Source organism: Nipponia nippon, unplaced genomic scaffold, assembly GCF_047370975.1.
Source record: "Nipponia nippon isolate SJK-2023a ecotype South Korea unplaced genomic scaffold, ASM4737097v1 scaffold_15, whole genome shotgun sequence".
NCBI classification, from domain to species: Eukaryota; Metazoa; Chordata; class Aves; order Pelecaniformes; family Threskiornithidae; genus Nipponia; species Nipponia nippon.
In genome coordinates this window covers 3911562-3931723 of record NW_028262331.1, presented here as the reverse complement: position 1 = coordinate 3931723, position 20162 = coordinate 3911562, and the positions used below count along the sequence as shown (strand labels likewise).

Here is a 20162-nt window from a genome sequence, read left to right as displayed (position 1 = left end):
CTTGACAAGGGAACGCAGGAGACAGGTATCTCACCCTCCCGTAAGAATGGATCTTTGCTCTTTCTCTCTCTTGAGCCTTGCAGTCATGGCTCTAGGAGATGTATTGCAGTGGCCAGGGAGTGCTGAGAGCCCAAAATGAAGCTGTCAGCCGCGTGAAGGTGAGACCTGCCAGCAGACAAGGCTGGACAAGAACTGGCACTCAGCAAGGAGGCGAGTGAGATGGAGGCAGGGCTGGCAGGGAAAGCCGGGGAGCGGGGAGGCGGGAAGCAGCTGGCCGTGTAGGAAGGAGTGAGCAGTAATGGGGACGAACAGGAGGAGCCGTAGGGAATGAGAAATGTCCTCGTTCATGCACTGATACCAGTATCCCATTCAGCAACAATGACATTGGGATTTCAAAGAAATATCCAAATAAATTTGTTCCTTTAAGGGTTTTATTTTAGTTCTTTATTAAAATAGGAGATATATGTACATTCTCTCCTCTAGCCCACTGTTTTAATAAGATTACCTTTAGCATCACCCCACAGGCTCTTTAATTCTGCATTCCAAATCTTCTGTGCGAAGTCGTCTCAGCAGATCCAATCAGGTATAGTTCATTGCTCAACAGCAGAGAGGAAATGAATTTTTCTGATGAGGGGAAAGCACAGTGAATAGCTTGATTCTCTTCCCCAATACCACCTGCAATCGGTTTTGTGCTGCAAATAAAGTCAACGTTTTCCTGGGTCAGAGGTGGCTAATTATTCATAGCACCTTTCATTTCCAGCAGTAGAGTTGTCATATCTCTGCCAAGCATCATTCTAACTATTTTGTGTTTGGTTTACTTTGCATTGCTTTTAGGTTGCAAGTCTAGCCGCTATCCAAACTTGTACTGTGCTTTGTTGCTTTTCCTGGGCTAGCGCCAGTAGTGCTCTCAGCTTCTGAAGAGACCGACAAGAGGACGCTGGCACCAGCATTGTAGTTTTCTCCCATCTTATGAGATCATGTCTGTTTAGAAAAGAATGAAATGGGAAGGAGGGAAGAATATAACACTCCATTCACTTGTAACTAGCCAAAAAAACCCCAACTGAGTAGTATTTCATTAAGATGGATCAGTGTCATCCGTGGGTTTTTTAATGCAATAGAGCCCCAAAGGCCAGAGAAGTGTATTAGTCGAGCTACAGCTGGGATCTGAACTTGACTGCCTTAACTCGGGCTGGTACTTGCCCTGCAGGGCTTAGTGCTTCCCTTTGAGGAGTGTCCAGAGCTCACATTGTTGCAGCAACCACGGATGGGTTTACAGTGTCCTTTAGGCTTGTCCCTTCCAGTTTTGCCCTGGGATTTACAGCACTATTCCTAAGGTAGATTAGAAGAGTAACGGAGCCTTACTGCCCATTCGCTGCAGCAAATTGACTGATGCATTGGTAGGAATGCAAACCCAAAGAAACTATGATCCAGCCTTGCATTTTCACTATTTACCTTAGCAGTAAGGTTCTCTTCGCACAGATCTGTTTAGAAAGATTTTAAGAGGGCTCCAAAGTAGATGCTGATAATTAAAATGCTAATTAAAAATGTTCCCAAAGGTATTCACTGATAGTGTTGCCAGAGCAGGTGAGATATCAATTATCTCGCTATTCCTTTTAGAACTAGAAAAACGTCCCGCAATGAGTTAAGATGGAGTACCTAAGCCATGCCTATTTCATAGCATTTAAGTGCTGACTTTCCTCCAGATTTCTTTGGTTTCTCTTTTTCATCTTTAAAAAAAAAAAAAAGTTTGTTCTGCCAATTCTGAATGTACGGAACAGCCGCCTAAGGAACCCGAAGCCTGTCAGCCTCACAGGGGGTGAGCAAAGCCATGCACACCTTCCACACAGATGGCTTTGAGAGACCACCTCACCGTATTTCCTTGCTGCCTTTGCTGGGAGTGGAGTTGGGGAGAAGACTGTTCTGAAAGGCTTTGAAATAACAGCTGCCGGAGCAGGGGATGTGGGGCAGCAAAGGGCCAGCAGAGTCCCATCTTCAAGATCAGATCTGCACAGAGACTAAAGTAAAGCTTTCAAATGCTCAGTTCTTACAGCCGAAACCAGCAGAAACAGGTGAGTTTTCTCAGGAGGGCTCCCTGCTCTGCAGTTTTAATTGGCAGGAATTTAAACATGCTTAGTGCCGTAACTTGAAAGTAAGAAATGGCACCCAAAGCCAGGAGTAGAACAAAAGGAAAGCTGAAGATGGGCAAATCAAAGGAGAAATGATAGGATTAGAGGCAGAGAGTAGGACTCCACAAAAACGAGACAAGGGGCTGCCAAATGTCTGATTAAAAGATGTGCTCTAGTTAGGTAGAAAGCTATTGGCTTTATAGGAATACCAGGACAAAGACTTGATGGCCTCTGTCTCTTGAGTGTAGTGATCTCTGTAACTAGCGGATGGGCAAGTTTCACCAATTTTTGTTGACTAGATCCTGTATCATGAAAGATGTGGAAGGGAATTCTGTCTAGCATGGTATGTGAATTTAAATTTTAGAAAAATGAATTTTCTGTAGCCAAGATGAATCCTGCTTTCAGCCTTCCTCTGAGAGGGTATCTTTAGTGCCAGACGAAGTATTTTCTGAATCAGCATCTTTTCATGGTGTAGTGTGCCACAGGTGGTGATGGAAGCTAATGATGGCGTATAGAAAAAGTGTTCAGGAAGGATTTGACAGATGAGGAAAGAACGTAAGAATGGAAGAAAGCGCACATATGCTAAACCAGGGTGTCTGAAGCTAACGCAATGTAAAACAACTCAGGCTAATGAAGCTTTTAATGAAATAAATTTCTGCTAAACTCTACCTGGAATACTGCACTGCCTCTTCCGTAGATCAAAGTAATTTGTATTCCTCTGATATTTGTATGTAACAGTGAAGAATGTTATAATTGCTATCCAGACATTGTTTTACTTCATCCCTTGTGATAACCCCAGGCTGTGTTTGTCTTTTAAAAAGTATGATGTCTGTGACACTCCTTTTTAAAATGGTCTAGTAAGTTTGAGGACAATTTAGGTCTGTTTATAAAATCAGGGTGTTGTTTAATGAGTGTCTGTTACTGGTTGCATTGTAATTTTACAGGTACATAAAACATTGCAGTCTGATGCTTAACTTCTATATACACACACGAAGCACAGGACTAAGAAGACAGTTGGACGTGAGCCAGTGGAATAGCTGTAGCAGCAAGATACATCTGTACCCCCTCACCCAAGATACGGCAAGTGACAAATCTGTGTGTATCACTCAAATGCCAAAATTATTCAGAAGAGGGAGTTCCTGAATGGTTGTGACCACTGGCTCTGAAGCGGAGACAAATAAGACAAGAGTGAAAGGGCTGCATTTATGCAGTGCCTGATAGAAAAAGATTCTCCAAAACTTTGCTGCTCTATCTCAACAAAGAGGATGTGTTTTACAGGCTTCACCCACCCTCCTTCGTAGTAAAAGAGCAAGGAGTCATGAAAGGATGAAATCACAGAAGGCTGTGAAGTTAAAATCAAAGCTGTTTACTTTGTCCTTGCACAATTGGCTTGTGGAACTCTCCTGCCCAAAACTATCGTAAGACTTCTTGAAGCAAAGCATTTCCCACCACTGAAATAAAACCAAACGGGAAGACCACTGGATACCTTCCTATGTACCAGCAGTACGGGGAGTTAACTACAGAGAAACATTTCCACAGGTTTTGGTGGGCAACAAGAAAAAAATCCATGAGATGAACACCAGTTACTTTGAAGTTTCTTAGGGAACTGTTTTATTACAAGATTAGACAGTAGTTTTAAACCCTTTACAGTGTTTCTTGCATTTTTTCCTGAAGTAACTCAGGCTGGTCACTGACATTAGTTTTTTGCTGGTCTGATCTCATAAAATTACTCCTGTGTCTCCTCTGATTCAAGATGCTGCCAAAATTTCAGTGAAAGCAAGATTTTTTGTTAATATCTGCAAAAAATGCCGATACACAGCAATGATGTACAGTTTGAGACTAACATTGAATTGTTGTATATTGTCATGGTCTGGCCAGACAAGGTGCAAGATCTCACTTTAAATGAAATGAATCTGACACATGAGGAATATACAGAGTTAACCACTGGAAAACTCTTAGCACAATCCCTAGGAGCTACCTAAACAAATGCTGTTTTCCAAATTATTTTGTCTCTTCAGCTGAGATGATTGTTACACTTTTGGCCAGCATTCCTACGGGATGGATATACTGTGCAGAGTAGTTTGGAAAATCTGGTCACTTATTAACTGCGGGGGGAGATGGAGGGAACTGAGTCTTGACCGTTCCTTCCAAACAGTTGGAGCTTGAGAGACGCATACTCTTAACTTGAGTTTTACACGGTGCTCAGAAGGGCCATGTGTCTTTCTGTGATGGCAGAAGGGACACAGGGAACACAGACAAGTGTCTATTGGCCAGACACAGCTCCTGCTTCTAAAAAACCTAATCTAGTGAAAATCAGCTTTAGAAGTATTTGTAGAGCTTCAGTGGCACCAAGCCCATTTGCTGTATTACAGGATAAAATGCACATTAAAGGACTCATGTGTTGATTACTTTAAAAAATAAATATAGTGACCTGGACTAGAAAGGGAATTACTAAAGTGGAAAGATGAAATATGAATGAAGATTCATTTCCATAGGTGGCTGGAGTGTGTCTTAGTCTGTCAAGAATAAGCACTCATGCAGGGAGACTTGCCAAACCCAGCTGAGGGTGTTCACTGAACACCCTGGCTTAAGAAATGAGTCTTGATCTGCTTGTGGTGAAAAGACTTGTACCGAGAAGGGGCAAAGGAAAAATATATCCACCTGCTTTTAAAGAGACGAGACTAAACCGGCTATAAGGGAGTGAAACAGCTACACACTCCTAGCAAGCTAAGGGCGGTGGTATTTTAACATCACTGTGTGAGGCTGGCTGGCTTTCTCTCTCCAGGGTAGGAATTACTCACCTGTGTGATAAAGTCTGGGTTTAAGTCCTGGCCTAGCACTGCTGGAGCGGCAGCTCTAAATTCTCTGTGTCACTGAGAAGCGCCCACTGAGAGACAAAGTCGGGGTAGCAGTGCGTTGAGTACAATACTTCTCCTTAAAAGTCATTCATGGTGCTGCTAGACACCACAGGTAAATATGTCATTTAATTACCTTTCACACGTTTGCACAGCAGAAACCAGAGGAAGGATGTAAAACTCCTGTCAGTAGCACCCACACCCTAGCCATTTCAGAGTCTTCATCTCTTTGCCTTAGTAGGGGAGTAGCAGGATGGGTATTCAGCGCGGGTCTCTTTGCAGGAAAACTGCTGAAACCAGAAGTGTAGCTTCTAATACAAAAATGACATATTTTACATACTTGTAAACTATATCTTGGGCTATGTACTTTTCCCATATTTAATGTACTTTGACCAATCAGTTTATGTTGCACTTGCATTACTCCTATTTTAAAATTTTATGAAACACAAAATCTTGTCAAATATTAACTTTGCTAATGTTTTATAAGGGTACATGGTGCTCAGGCATCCTTATTTTCTAGTTTACAAATGCTCCAAATGTTACAGGTGACTTTAATTGTGCTGATTACTCCTTTAATAGCAATCATGTGTTCTCTCTCATTTTAAATTAGACCACTGCAAACTTAGTTCAGCCCTGTCACAAGTACAGCTAGTCTTCTATGAACTCAGAGGTTTTTTTAGTTAAGCTTCTCAGTTATTTTCTGTTTGTATGTCTCCCTTAGCAGTAAATGTTTTATTATAAATGATAAATACTTTAATGCAGCTAATGCCTCTTTGTTTACGAAGCGTTTCTGGTTTGTTGCACTCAGGATATCGCTAACTAGAGTCTCCAGAAACAGGTATGTGTGGGGATGCTCAAGGCTGGGTTTAGATATAAAGCATTAAGACAGGTTTCTGTATCTGTAGAGAAATAGAAAGTCAAACAGCTTCAAGCTCTCAGACAGCTGTCTGAGAGAGAAGGTGTAAGAAGCAGCATGGAACAAGGAACAGCCATGGGAGGTAAGAAAAATAAAGCATCCTCTGGGGAACGTCTCTCTCTAGCTACAAGAAGGCTGCCGACTATAGAGGGGATCTTAGTGATGATGTTGGTAAGCTTTTGTTTGATAACTATGCTTTGAATGGGTTGTTGGCCTATGACTACTTCATCTTGAATACAAAAACTGAAGATAAAATGTACAACTGTCTGTCGGGTGTTTGGGAGGTGACCTTACTGGTGTTTATGCCGGAAGAGTGCACTGGTTCATGTATAACCTCCGTATCCCCAGGCGTGTTACTGGTTTCTGTCTCCCATCAAATTGGAAGCTCTCTTTGTCACTGCTTGCAGGGGTCTCGGAGGAGCTTTGCTGTAGATGGAAGGGCTTGGAGTCAGACATCGCTGCTACTCTCAGTTGTGTTCTCTTTATGCCTAGTGTAAAAGTAATACCTAACGAGCAGTACAATGAAGAGGAAAATTAATATGCCCCTTGGATGGACACACAGTCAGTTTGCCATTTGTCAGCTAAAAGAGTAAACTCTGTACAGAGCGTTTTTTGTCACTTGCTTACTTTACTGACGTTGTCCCTCCGTACCAGGCCGTCTGAATGTGCCCTGTCACTGCCTTTGGTTTTTTAGAGCACCGCGGGTGCCTGCTGTGCCGACCCGTTCACCTGGAGCAGGCGCCGAGCCACGGCTGCCGCACCGTGCGAGGGTACACATGCCTGCTCCCTCATGCCCACCCCGCGTTAGCAGACCTTCAAGAGCCGGCTGCTCTGGCCTCCTACCGCTGCCATGCGCAGAGGTTCGGGTGTGTATTCCTGACAGACAAAGCTGAGTGTTCTTGACGCTGAGAAGACAAGTCCTCATACCGTATGAGAAATGACAATACTGGTGCTGAACCAAGAGACCTAAAAGTGTAGAAACCAAGTCAGTGTGGAGAGAGAGCAACTGTGCGTGTATAGGTGCGTGCTGTATCTGTGGTCTGCAGCGTGTCCTTTGTAAGACTTAATCATGAAAACTATATTGGATCGCTTATTCTTTGCTGATGCCAGCTTGTTTCCTATAATCTTTTTTTCCTTAAATGTCATGTCTGCTTATAGCTTTTAATTATCTTAGTTAAGTGTATCTGTAGTTTTAGTAAACAGCCTCGTGGATTTTGCCATGAATTTATTCTTTTCCTGATACTCATCATTCTCGTATTTTAATGTTGTCATACAACTCCTATGTGTTAGCCTAAATATTTCCCCATATACCTTTCAAACCCTTCTAGTTCTCCCTCGATAACCAATCCCTCTAGTCCTTTTAATTATATTTACAGTTTGCGTATTTAGTTTGTCTGTGCTGCTCTAGAACTGTCAGAGTTTTCAGTGGCAATCTTCCTTGGACCGCAGCTATCGGAACAGCCTGCCAGCTCCCCATCTGCTAGGGAGCTTTCCTGTCACATGCAGATCACTGTCAATAGGCTGTGTTCAAGAATTAGGATATTGCCTGAAATCCTCGTTTGGCTGACAAGCCCATTTTCTGTAACATCTTGTTTAACTTGCACTGTGACATTATCTAAATGAGGATACATCGCGCAACTGAACGTGTGGCACGCTACGTGCGGTACAGCCTTTGTTTAACCCTGTTTCCTCCCCAAAGTACTTTTCTAATAACTGAAGGGCTGGTTGTGGTGCTTTGTGGATCTCTTCTTGCGGAGATAATTTTTTTTTCCCCATGTGATTTACCAGGGACTTGCTCAGAGCATAATTTTCTGTAATGAAGCATGCACACGTCAAAATGTGTTTGCTTAGGAGTGACAGCAAGGTCCTTGAAGGTCAGGTAAGGAACCCAATAACATAAAAAGAAAATGGGACGTTTCCCAGCTCCATGAGCTCTGGGTCCCCTGTGGAACTGGGCAAAAAGGCTGGAGGAGCTCTACAAGCAGCTGGTATGCGCTTTCCCCTTGCGGAGCGTAATGAAGCGGCTGGTACGTGCACTGCTTTCTGCTGGCTATGTTGAGATTAACTGGCAGAGCAGGTTGGGGAGAATAAGACGAAATAGCTGTGGCATGACAGCTCGTTTAGCTTTGTGTATGTCTCACTATGTAAGCTATTGCTGTAAGACTCTTCATTCTCTAATAATGAATAATGAGAGAACTGGAGATTATGCGGTTTTCTACTTCATCTTGAAAGAGGACTTGAAGCCAGCTTTTCCACAATAATTCACCCATCCACCAGCTGATGCACGCTGCCCTATACGTGCTGTCATTTAATAAGAGGAGGGAAGGTGCTGCTGGCTGGGGAAATGCACAAGAATCCAGGATTCCTGGATTTTTTTAAGACAAGCTACCAAGTTCATTGTGTCTTTCTTGCCTACTGGAGAAAGATACTGCTTCCCGTTCCGGGGCATTATGCCTGCCTGGAGTCTGTAAAGGGGACTGATACATTGCTTTAGTAGAAGGGACTTCAGCTGTGGAGTCTCTTATGGTTTCCGTAAGGCAGATCCTCTCCAGACAGAATTACCAGAAATGGATTTCCATTTTTTGTTCTGCCACGGATAACCTACGTGAATATTCTACACACCGTTCAGTGTACTGAACGGAAAGATCACCTCGTGCCTAACAGGAGGCCACAGCACTATGCTGGACCTTGTTGCCTCTCTGCCACCATCTTTAACCTTCATGCAAGTTAGCTGGTTGCAACAAATGCTGAAAAGTGAATTTTAACAATTGTGTAGATTTAAAAATAAAAAGTTCTCAAACCCACTGCTATTATCAGGCAGTGAGTATGGGTAGTAGAGCTGTTTCCCTAGCAGGCAGGCTATATAAAGCCATTAGACTCTGTTACAAACTTTGTCACTGCACCGATGCTCGTCTCATTTGTGTTTCTAGCGATAATCCCTGCAGTGAATGCCATCAGGATGAACAAAAAGATTCCACCTAGCATTCATGTAGCTTTTGCAACTTCAGAGCCTCTAATCGTGCATCGCTAAGGTGAGTCGCTAGTCCTCTGAATCCCGCAGGGATGATGTTAACGTCTTTCTGTAGCAGATAAAGGCGCCTGAGGCAGATGCAAGTAGGACTGTTCCCCAGTCATGTTTTTAATTGCTTTGCCCTGGATCACGCTGAATTTTGATTCTTATCATAGTCCCATAAATTTAAGTATTGGAGATTTGACAACCCCCTATGGCTCACACTTGCATTGGTTTCAAAACCAAGGCAAACCAAGCGTGCCTTCTGTTAGGCTGATGGCTCTTGAAATGAGTTAGGCATCCTTACCTGACTGAAGGCTGCGATGGCACATTAATTCAGGTTGGGGTGAGGGGTGCTGGTACCTATCTTGCTAAGTTCATGCCATGCAAAGCGTGTTCTGATTGCGCTGTCAATGTGTAAACTGCTTCTTACTCATCAGCTTTTCTTTGAACTCCATAAACAATTTGAAACGAGCTGTGTGAGAACAGCACGGAGCAATCTTGGATGAGTCTGGGTGCACTCTGACTGCTGTATGTGCAAAGAGTTATGGCCCTGGTGAAAGCGCTCGCCGAGGTGTGTTGTTTATTCAACTTTCTCTATTACTTGCTAAAAATTCACTGCTGCTGTCAAACCTCTGGCCAGCGAAGGGAGCTGGAATGTCTTGTAGTGCTCCCCAGCACGCAGGAAGAAAACCGATGGCCTGTCTGTTGGTGAAGTGTAAGCTATTTTGGGGAGCGGAGAAGCAGCACTGTCTTGTTTATAGGAGTGCACCGATTACCTGGTGCTGAGGGATATCCAGCCCAAGTTGGTGCCCCAGGATACCACTAGTGAAAGGGCAAGAGCAGTCAATTAAAGGCTAGAACAGTTACTTTTGCAGTCTTCCTCTAATGTTAGACTGATCTCTCAAAAGAGAAAACAAAAATTAAAATTGCATTCCAGGCTATGGTTAAAAAGTGAAGAAACTGTTCCATGTCATGCATGAGCTTTTGTTGGCAAACAGTGCAAATGAGAATTGGATTAATTTCTTGATTTAACTTTGTTGTAATCGTACAATCTCTCTGCAAGATTGCAGCGCAGCTTCCGTTTTCTTTAATTGACTTGTTCTTTCTGCAGCAGCTTCTCTTTACGCAGTCAGCCAGCAGAGCTGCTGCCGGGTGGCATCAACGGCAATGCTCCTTAAGTAAAGGTTTTGTTCGTCAGGGAAATGAGATCACATGAAAGAGAACTGATCTCTGTCCCGAGCTCTGATGTGTAATACCTATTGCTGGTTACTGACAAAATGTTGGATGCTATGCCATGAGGCTCCTTCTGAAGCAGTCCAAACAATTCTGTGTCTGACATCAGCTTTAAATGTTATTTCCTGGACAGCATCTGAGTAATTTAAAAAAAAAAATTAGATTTCAGGAATCTTCAATGATATTCAAAAGCTCTGCTCAGGAAGGGAAGGTCTGATATTCTAGAGCACAGTTCAGCGCATCATTCTTGTGGGTTTGTCTTTTGGATGTAACCAAAATCTTTCTTTAATTTTTTTTTTTTTGTTGTTAAGTTTCTGAGATTAACTCATGGGTGAAAGCTAGTCTTAACCCCTGCCTAAAGTGGATCTAGAGTCAAATCTATGGTCAAGAAGAGAAATAGCACAAGTTTGAACCAGGATTTTCTGTCTAGTACCCTAGCGAGTAGCTAAGTGGCTACTTTGGGTTGAGGTCACTTTGTTGGCATTGAAAAGCCTTTGTTATATTTCAGGTCAGGATGGAAGCAAACATGCAAATCTTGACACCTGTGAAGCTGAATTCCTACGTAGTTAATGTGCCTGGGTCCCTGCTTGGAGGCAGATGCTACTGACTGTTGGAGTGGTCTTATTTAAGTAGAATAAAGAGAGTTAAAAACAGATGGTCAGATCCCTAGTGTACGTAGAACCACCAGCACAGGATTTAATACGCTACCCCCTGCATCCCCAGAAGGAGGTATCTAAAAAGTTAACAGGAGGCTTTCTCCTTTGTGGAATGTGTGTGCTGATAAGCATCTGTACCTGCTCTCCTACTCTAATCAAGAAGGAATTCATACCTGTCTGACTCACTGTGTCACGAGTTTACTGTACCTCCGGTTCATGCTGACTGCATAGAAGGAATCCTTCTGTGCACAAGTGGCTTGAATGCTGCCTGTCCAGGTACACTCATGTCGCTTTTAATACAGTTAATAATAATAGCAATTTAGGAGAGAGAGCTCTTCAAAATATGTCTACCCCTCCAATTGCGGTTTGGAGAAAAACACACCTTTTTCCCGGGCTGTATTGTCTAATAACTACCTACTGCAGGCTTTCTTTTATTAAGCATTGGGACTTTGGTAGCTTATAGGTCTGACCTATTTTGCTGTTTACAAGCCTTCTGTTATCTGCTCCCTGCGTTTTCGCAGGAAGGTGTGGGAGTTCTGTTATCAAGAGTGTAGTGTTGCCTTTGGCATCCGTGTTATGAAGATGTCTTTTCCATTACCCTAGGCGCGTGCCAGGTATTTTCAATAGTGTGGCATATGGAATATTGAGCTCTCTGGAAAATGATCTTTAAAGGATCTCTAACTCCAAGTCCTCTGTGATGGGTTTGGAGGGTGGTATATTTTTCCCTGTCACCCTTGGAAAATTTGAGACCTCTAGAAGTGTTAACAATCTAGAGTTGCTGTTAATTTGTCACGCTAACAGTGATGATTGACTTTAGTTTCACAGAAGAGCTGGGCTAAGTAACGCTTCCTCTCGTGCATAGCAAGTAATTTCTTTGATCTTTTTGCCTTCCACTGTGCTGGAACACGTAGAAACTCCTGAGCTTTTCTCCGATTACTGTTAAACTTCTGCCTTGCTATGAATCTGTGTTTGTAAGCCTCAGGGGTTTGCATGAGACTTTGATATTGAATGTCAGGGCACTTCTCGAGCCAAGCACCTGTCGTTGGGTGCTCCTTGCTCCCCAGCAGATGGTAGTTCTTGGCCTGCACCGTTGGACTTAGGCCTTTACCAAGCGCTTGTGCTCATCGCACACAGGTTGCTTTCAGAGGGAGTGAGACAGAGGGCTGTCCTGAAGGGAACAGAATAAAATATAAATGAAGCAGACGGCACAGCAGGAAGCGGGCTGGAAGCTCAAGATGTACCAGCGTGCTTTGGAGGGCTGCCTGCTGACTAATGAATAGCCAATCTAGTCATCGGAGGGAGCGCCGCTTTCCCCTTCTCCCAAGCACTGAGTATTTACATCTTCCTCAAACACGTTTAAAGAACAAAGTTAGATGGGAATACCTCCTGTTCTCTCTGACATGTGCTTATCGGAGCCTGCCTCTGCGCTCTGGGAAAGGCTGCGCTGCCAGGATTGCACCACGCTGATGTAAACTCGCATTATATCACACTGTCAGCCAGCAAACAAAACCGATCTGTGTTGTACGCCTCTATCGTACACCTTGCCTTGCAAATAGGGGAAAGATGTGGCCTGGTACAAGTTAAATATACTCTCATCTCTAGTGCGATACAGTATCTGCCTAAAGTGTTCAACAACCGGGAACGTGAAGGTTAGTGCTTTGTTCATCATTAATAATGCCTGAGGGCTTGGGGGTGTTTTGGCAATGGAATGATGTATCGTCACATACAGGATACGGTGTTAGAACCAGCCTGGGTTGCTAGACAAATGTGCGCCTGTGCTAAGGTTGTGAAATAAAGCTGCTTTTGTTATGGAAGAGAGAAGCAACTACCTTGAGAGTACCAATCCTTCTCATACCTGACAGTGCTCAGCCCCTAGCAGTAGCTGGCGCACTTGGTCAGCAGCCGTCTGGAGTCCAAAGATTGAGAAGGTCGTGGAAAGTGCAGGGAGGTCTTATTTACCTGGCCAGGCATGCACCCAAAACTGTACTGCCTTTGCCAGCTCCGCAGTTCCAGTGTGGAAGCAAAATGGATCAGAGACATCAGATACCCTTCATTGGCGTCAGATTTAATGGATAAAATACCATTAAAATACCAGCTGAATGTAAAGCTGTTTTGCAAATATGCTGTTTTCTGATACTCCAACTGCAGTAGAAATTTAAGTGTCTCATTTTAAATGGTTTTCCACTGTTGATGGATTGGGTTTGACCTTCCACAAGCCTTACTCCAAAATGGGCACACTTGTGCAGCAGCGTTAGGAGGAGAGAACACCCCTGTAACTGGTACCAAATACCAACTGCTGACTGAGCAACTTCATAGTGATTAACTGCTGCTCAGATGTGTGGAGAAAATAAGCAACCCACTCCTCTCCTCTCATTACTCCTTGCTCTGCCCCCCCAAAAATCCCCAAACCAACCAGCCCACAAACTGTCCGTTGCTGCTTTGTAGGTACTTGCATACTCCTGCCAGACCCACACGTGCCTCAGAATCCAAATCAAGCTGTCTCCAAAATCAGAGGCAGGAACAAACATTTCACTGTGTTGGAAAATGTAATTTGGAGTTGCATTTGATAAGGTTACCATTTCCAGTTTCATCATCCAGAGTCAGACCTTCTGCTTTACTAGGGTGAAATTGCTAACCTCTTGGCAGAGACCTGAGCAATTCTGGCAGCAGAGGGCACAGGTACTAACAGATGCATGGATCACAATTGCATAGGCCTGATTTCCTTTGTAAGTCAGGCAAAAAGAACCTTTTTCCTGTTCCTGAAAAGGAAATATGTGTTGGAGTTGAATCCTTAACAGCACTATGGCAAGTGGATTAAAAAAAAAAAAAATTAGTTTTTTCAGTGACTTTTTCCACTGTTATTCTGGTGAATTTTTTTAGCCACAACAATCTGGCGAGGTTCTGCCTGCCCTGTTACAGCGAAGGGTTGCAGACAAAATGTGTCAGACAAGCTTATTCATGCTAATGACAGCCATCCGTCTTTTCTTACCAGCAAAGTGATCTCCTTGCACAGTTTTAATTTAAATCCGTGAAAAAAGCCTTTCTCTCCTGAGTAATGTCAAAGGCCTCTCCACCTCTATTTTTATTTGTCCTCATCTTTCATTCTCTAGTAGCATAGGTGCATCTCTTTCTGTTTTGTTTTAGTGAGTTTTGATGATTTTTGACCTATGAATGGCAAGGGTAATAGAAACTTGAACTTCCATTGCAAAACATGTCCCATACTTCATCATTTTTTCCATTCAGACAGCAAAGCCTGTTTCCTATACATGTGGCTTCATCTGCCCGTGTGCTAGAACAGCTCTGCACTTTTTAAAATTTCTTCAGTTTCTATTTCTGATTTGGCCATTTTTATTGATTAATTTGGCTAAGATTTGAAGCCTTGGCAAGTCTGGCTTGAAAAGTAGGTTTTGGTGAACACTGAGAAAGCAGTTTAGAAATCTAAAATCCAGTCTCATTTTGGCACTGATTTATTGGAGTGAGTGACAGTCAAATTCACCTGCTGTCTTTGCTTCCCACAGCCTTACCAGATGGGGGTTGGGGTGGTGAATGCACTGGGAGGCAGATCTCTGCAGCACTGGGAACAGGACGAAAGCTCGCAAGTGTCTGTGGAAAATCTGAATGCATGGAGAGTGGTGCTTGTTATCTCAACAGATGACTCTCGCCTGTTGCATTGCTTCTGTGGTTGCTCAGTCATTAAGTATAACCTAAAAGCAGTTTCCTCTCATAAGGAGACATAGAAGCTCCTGCTGTGATTGTTCTGAAGGGAAAGATTTTTTTTTTCCTTCTGCTTATGATATCAGAATTCCCAAATGCTTCATTAATATGCAGAGTGAAGGGAAAAAGTCAGCCTTCTCTACCTGCTCCCAGGCTCATTTTGAAAAGAACTGCCAGGTAGTTGTGCCTAAACCAGCGGCAGCCAAAATGACTCTACTTCTCCCCGAGGTTTTATTTTGCTGTTTTCTGCTATTGTATGGAGAGGCAATCGGAGCTCAGATAGTTTCCCTTTCATTTCCTATTGTATAATTTGAGGATAGTATCACTTTTCTGAATATTGCTGACTTACGGAAGCTTCAGTGGTGGAATTACAGAGCTTGTTATTTACCAGATCTTAGCAGCCCTGCATTTTTTTTCACCTTTTAAAGTAGTCTTACTAATTGTTCTTGTCCTGGATTCTTGCCATCGTTTGGGTGGATTTGTTCTTCTCCTGTAATTTCTGCACTTATTTGGAGGAGGAAGTGTTGCCAAAGGAGTCAGGTTAACCCTGATATGAACCCCGAAACATTTATTTCACAGGTTGCTGTGCTTGGAAGGTGCTATTGTGCTGAATTAAAATAAAGCTATTGCAATTCTGAGAGACGAATGTCGAGTGCTCAGCCCAGATTCCACAGAGTCTCTATGGCCGTGTCTAGACTGACTCAAAGAGGCAGCGTCTGTGCTAGATTGCTAAAATGTATTAGCAGAGGTAGAGCGTACTTTAATGCATGTGTTAAAATGCACTTTTCTTTTTCTATGCTAACGTCAACAGCCTGGCTACCACCCCATGCGTTCCTAGTCTAGACAAGCAAATGTCCCTAGATTTAGGTGCCAGAGGCAATGGGCGAACCTTGAAAGCTGGCGTATATGACTGGTCCTTCACCTCAGAAAGGCGAATTTTAACCCAAAACTAAGTGTAGAAAATCTAGCGGAGGCGAAACCTTGGTAAATTTGACTGCAGCTAGCATGAGTGAGAGAAGGAGTGGGGGCTTATGTTTGGCTTTAACTGGTTATGTTTGGCTTTAACTGGTTATGTTGAGCTCTGATCAGCCTGCGCCTTTTCTCCAATACAAATTGGCACAGAAATATAAAAGGTACCTAGACCATGCTAAGGAGTAGTCTCCACGAATTGTCTAGACTACCCTAAAAGATGTATTTAAAGCCCATTAGCTAAAATGACTTAATTATCATATTAAAAAGGTGAAGCAGGCGGGATGATTTGTATTCTGTGGTTGTAGCCTGAGGAGGCTGGAGTGCTTTCTGGCACAGGGGAATAATCTCAGGGCTCCCCTTCTGTGTTGGAATGGGCAACAGTTCTGTGCAGAGGCTAAAGTAGTCCAGCATCTGGACTTCACCCAAATCTCGGAGGAATCAAGGGATACAGAATCAGAGTGTGCATGTAGCTCTTGCTTCTGAGCATCAGTTAAAGTAAATAGCTTTGTTCATTCCCTACCACTGCAGTTGTTAGGTCAACTGGCATTTTATGGCTTTAATGGCTTGTGAGCTTGCTTAATATGTCAGAATTGGTGGAACAGACTGTGTTTAAAATTCAAATAATCTATTTTCATATGAAATCTGTGTGGGATTTGAGCAGTGTTCAAATTAATGCATGGCACATTTGAATACTGACTAATTAGACTTAACAAATCAGTAAGAATTGGGCACTGGTGAGAACTAAACCTATTAAAGAAACAGAACAGCAGGTCATTTAAAAAAAAAATAGAAAAAAAGCCTTGACACTTTATGTAGTGTTTTCCATTCACAGAGATTTTTAAACGCTGATTAAAAATGCAGTGACCTCTGGGATAAACCTTGGCTGTGATATGCAGAGCAGCGAGGTAAAGTTGGAGGGAGCAAACAACAGAATTAAAGTCCTGACTGATAAAGTGCAAAGCTTAGGTCCATCATTGCTGAAGGATTTGTTTTCCAGACAGTAGAAAGAGAAATGAAGTAATTACTTTAATGACAGAGAAACTGCGTTATTGATGTTTTAATGTGACCCTATGCATCCTTCCAGAGCACAGTGAATATTTGATTCCATGCTATACTAGGTTGTTTTAAACATCTGAAAGATATGGTCCAAGGAGTTCCTGGTGTATTTATTGGTGATTTTTGCAATGCTTAAATGCTTTTCTAGTAGGAAGTGCCCTGGGAGCCAGGATAAAGTCTCACAGGGAGAGACCAATGGAAAAAGACTTCATTTTCTGATATTAAACAACAAGGTTTTGAGAGCTTCTGTCAGAGAGCTGGATGTACCCTGGATGGGATGTGTCTGAGGCTGATGTACTCAGACTTTCTTACCAGCAGTCCTGTAGGAGGGGTTCTCTCTTTGGAATAGTGTTGCTCCAGACTGTGAAAAGGAAGGTCTATATCTAGGTACCCTCCATGTTTTCAGGGGAGATGTTTTGGTGGTTTTCTTGCTGTGTCCCATGTGCCTAGCCTTTGAGGAAGAGGAGGATACCTGAATTGTACCAGGGGACAGGGAACTGGGTGTGTGACTGGCCGGAAAACAAAGATCTGTGGTTTGGCCATACGTAAGATGAGTTGCAATGCTTATGTGCAAAAGCACTTGAAGATCTAAAGGAGGAAAGAGTACATAAACAATAAGTATTTTTGTAAAGATGCTAAGCTGAGCTACTGCTGTGTTTCCTTGTGCTGTAACCCCGGGAGGTTACAGGATTGAAGAGGCTGCAGTGGGACAGTAGCCTGCAGAGCAATAGGAGCTGATGTGCTTTCATTCTGCATAGTTTTCAGAATGCATCCCAGTGACTCCAGCAGTGCCTTTCACTGGGACTTTCTTGCTCAGGTCTGACTGCAGCCAGGTTTTGGTAAGACAGTGAGGATGCCTTGTGTTGTACCAGGGTCCTGATTTGCAAAGTCTGTGAGCAGCCAAGTCGTTCCCTTCCAGCTGCTTCTCACCTGCCATGTGTAAATACTTTGGCATCATGAGCAATACTGAGCATTTGAGAATACCTGTGCTATGTCCTTAATTGCAATTTGATTTTTTTTTTTCCTGCAGAAATTAACTCCTTGTATTTATTTGTAACTTAGTCCTTCCTGCCTCCTAATAGGATCACAGCATTAAATACATCATTCATCTGACTGGCTAAATGTTATGACACAAGTATTTCAAACTTTTACTGACTGAGCATTACTGTACTGTGAACCATGTCTGAGGAGCAATCATCCGAGTCCTGACCAAGGCCTCTGTCTTCCTTGTGGCAAGGAAGTTACGTGCCTTCCAACAAAGTGTTAGAACGAATGCGAGTAAAGCTTGCGATGTCATAGGGGCGTTTCTTTGAATTGTGCTTTCTGCTTTTTTGTCTGTTTACTATTGCTCTTAATTTTGGCCTCCCTGGTGGGTCATAATTGGTGGATGCAAGACAGGAGACTGTTGGGTGTATCACACTTTAAGTGAAACAACCCCAGTAGAGATACAGGGGGGTTCTGCTAAAGGATATCTGGGACTTCTCTCCACAAAAGTGGCAATATTCCTTGCAAGTCTTGTGAGGACGCAGCTGTGCGTGTGTAACAGGTCACGATCTGTAGCGATGCAAATACAGGATGGCATGGGAATACAGTCCACTCTGTAACTCCACCCAAAGGATGATTTCTCCAAGAGACTGTTGTGCCCTCGTGACAGATGTGGATCTTCTTTCCACACTCCCTGCTGGAGCAGCTTATGAAGCCTAAGAGCAGATACAAGTGATAGGATCCTAACAAAAGGCCAGAATTTTCACCAGAATGCTTCCACCTGTGAGGTAACCCTATAAATGAGCCTATTTCAAGAGGATAATTGTGTAGGTTTTGCTTGCTGCCTTGCACAGAACTCAAAATTGGAGCAGTGAGTGCAGTGAGTTTTGGAACACAGACTTAAAAAAATCTCTTGTATTGAACTTCGTTATGTACCTGGCACTACAGATGAGGCACTATGTGATGTGAAGATTGGAATTTTCAGTTTTGCCCTGCATAAATTTGTCTCAAAAGCATGTGTCAATTACATGTTGGGGCCCCAGATGCCTTAATTAAAATAAGATACTTTAGGATTAGGCAGGGCAAAATAGTTGGAGCATGAAAAATATGGCTTTACAAATTTAAATTGTGTAAGAGAAGCAGGACAGATAAGAGTCAAGGTCATGAAGATGCAATGGAGGAATTTCATATATTATGTATGTAAATAGCTTGTAATGGTTTTGTTTGTAACGGTTTATATGCACATCAAAATGTAATAGGAACAGTAAAAACTTTCTCATTTACAGAACTTGGCTTTAGAAACACAGAGACACTAGGGGGTGGGGTGGGTGTGAATCTGTGAACTAAAGCAGATGCGATATTACATCATCCCTCAACTTGCATCTCTCCACAAACTCACTGTCGTATGAAGGGGAGGGCCTTTCCATGACCTCTGGGACAGTCAAACACACACTTGCTGTGGTTTCCACTCCTGCCATTAGCTGCTTTGAAGCTGCAGCCTCCTATGGAGGATGCCTTCATCACTGATGGCAGAACATTGATTTTGGGTGAACAAGCACTGTGTGTTATTGACTGGTTTCCCTGGCCCGATGGGGTGTCTCTCATCTGATGGAGACAGAGCAACTTTGCACACAGCTTCCAAGCTTCCTTTTTATAAAGAAATGTTCGGTCCACACTTTACCAAGAAGTCAAGGGATTATTCCTTTGCAGTGAGGCACTTGGGTTATATGCACCTGGTCTAGCCAGAGCCTGGATTTTAGTCACTCTGCTTTGTCCTGGTGGGTATTTTTTCATAGCTGTGGCCCCAAAAACTTGGATGTTATACAGTAGAAAGACTTGTTTTCTAAGTGATCCTAGATTGCTTATGTGCTAAGGTATTGGAATGGCTGTTCTCCAGAATTTGAGGCAGAATGTATATGTTTTCCTGCCATCTCCAGGTCAAATCCTTGAACTAATGCATAAATTAACTGGCCATTGATTGATATCTTTGGTTATGACTGTAGAAGTGTTCCAGTCTATGGTTCTGAATAAGAGAAAAAGTGCTCAGCTCTTCATGCATTCTCAGTATAAGCTGCCATTTTCAAACTTGGATAGCTAAAGCCAGACACTTCCAGAGGTGGGCTTTATGGGGATGCTGGACCCCTACTGCTCTGTCATCAGTGGGAGGTGAACAAATGGTCTAATGTAAGTGTGTGTCCTGTCTTCTTCTAGATGGGCATACTCCAGTTTTAAGATAAGAAAAACCTGACAAAACTAATATACCCCATCACCTCTGACCTGAGAGAAGTATCCAGGCTCCCTCAGATTTTGTCTTGGTCCCGTGCAGCAGCCTAGCAATTACCGCACAATACTAGCAAGTAGTGAGGTAGTGATGATTTTTCTTCACTTAAATTTTGGTGGGGAGTTTTGTTGGGTGGTTTTTGTTTTTTGTTTTTGTTGGTTTTTTTTTTTTTGCTTTATGCCTTAGATATGAGCAGAACTAACACTTTAGCCTCTGAGTTTTGGTCTAGTGCAGTCATTTTGCAATTGAGATCTGTGAATATATGTGGAAACTGAAAACATGGCAGTAAAATATCATTTAGCTTTTTCCCAAAATGGACAAGCCAATTATGCTATATAAAAGACAAATGTGGAATC

General features: G+C 42.9%; 1 protein-coding gene across 2 annotated transcripts in view; it reads left to right on the top strand.

Moving 5' to 3' along the window:
- Positions 1–5650: 5650 nt before the first annotated feature.
- The window catches only part of SPNS2 (SPNS lysolipid transporter 2, sphingosine-1-phosphate), a 183973-nt gene continuing 169461 nt past the window's right edge, over positions 5651–20162 (top strand). For both annotated transcript variants that reach the window (XM_087752201.1, XM_087752202.1), the window contains exon 1: positions 5651–5819. The gene's annotated coding sequence lies outside the window, so the exon portion shown is untranslated. The remainder of the gene's footprint in view (positions 5820–20162) is intronic.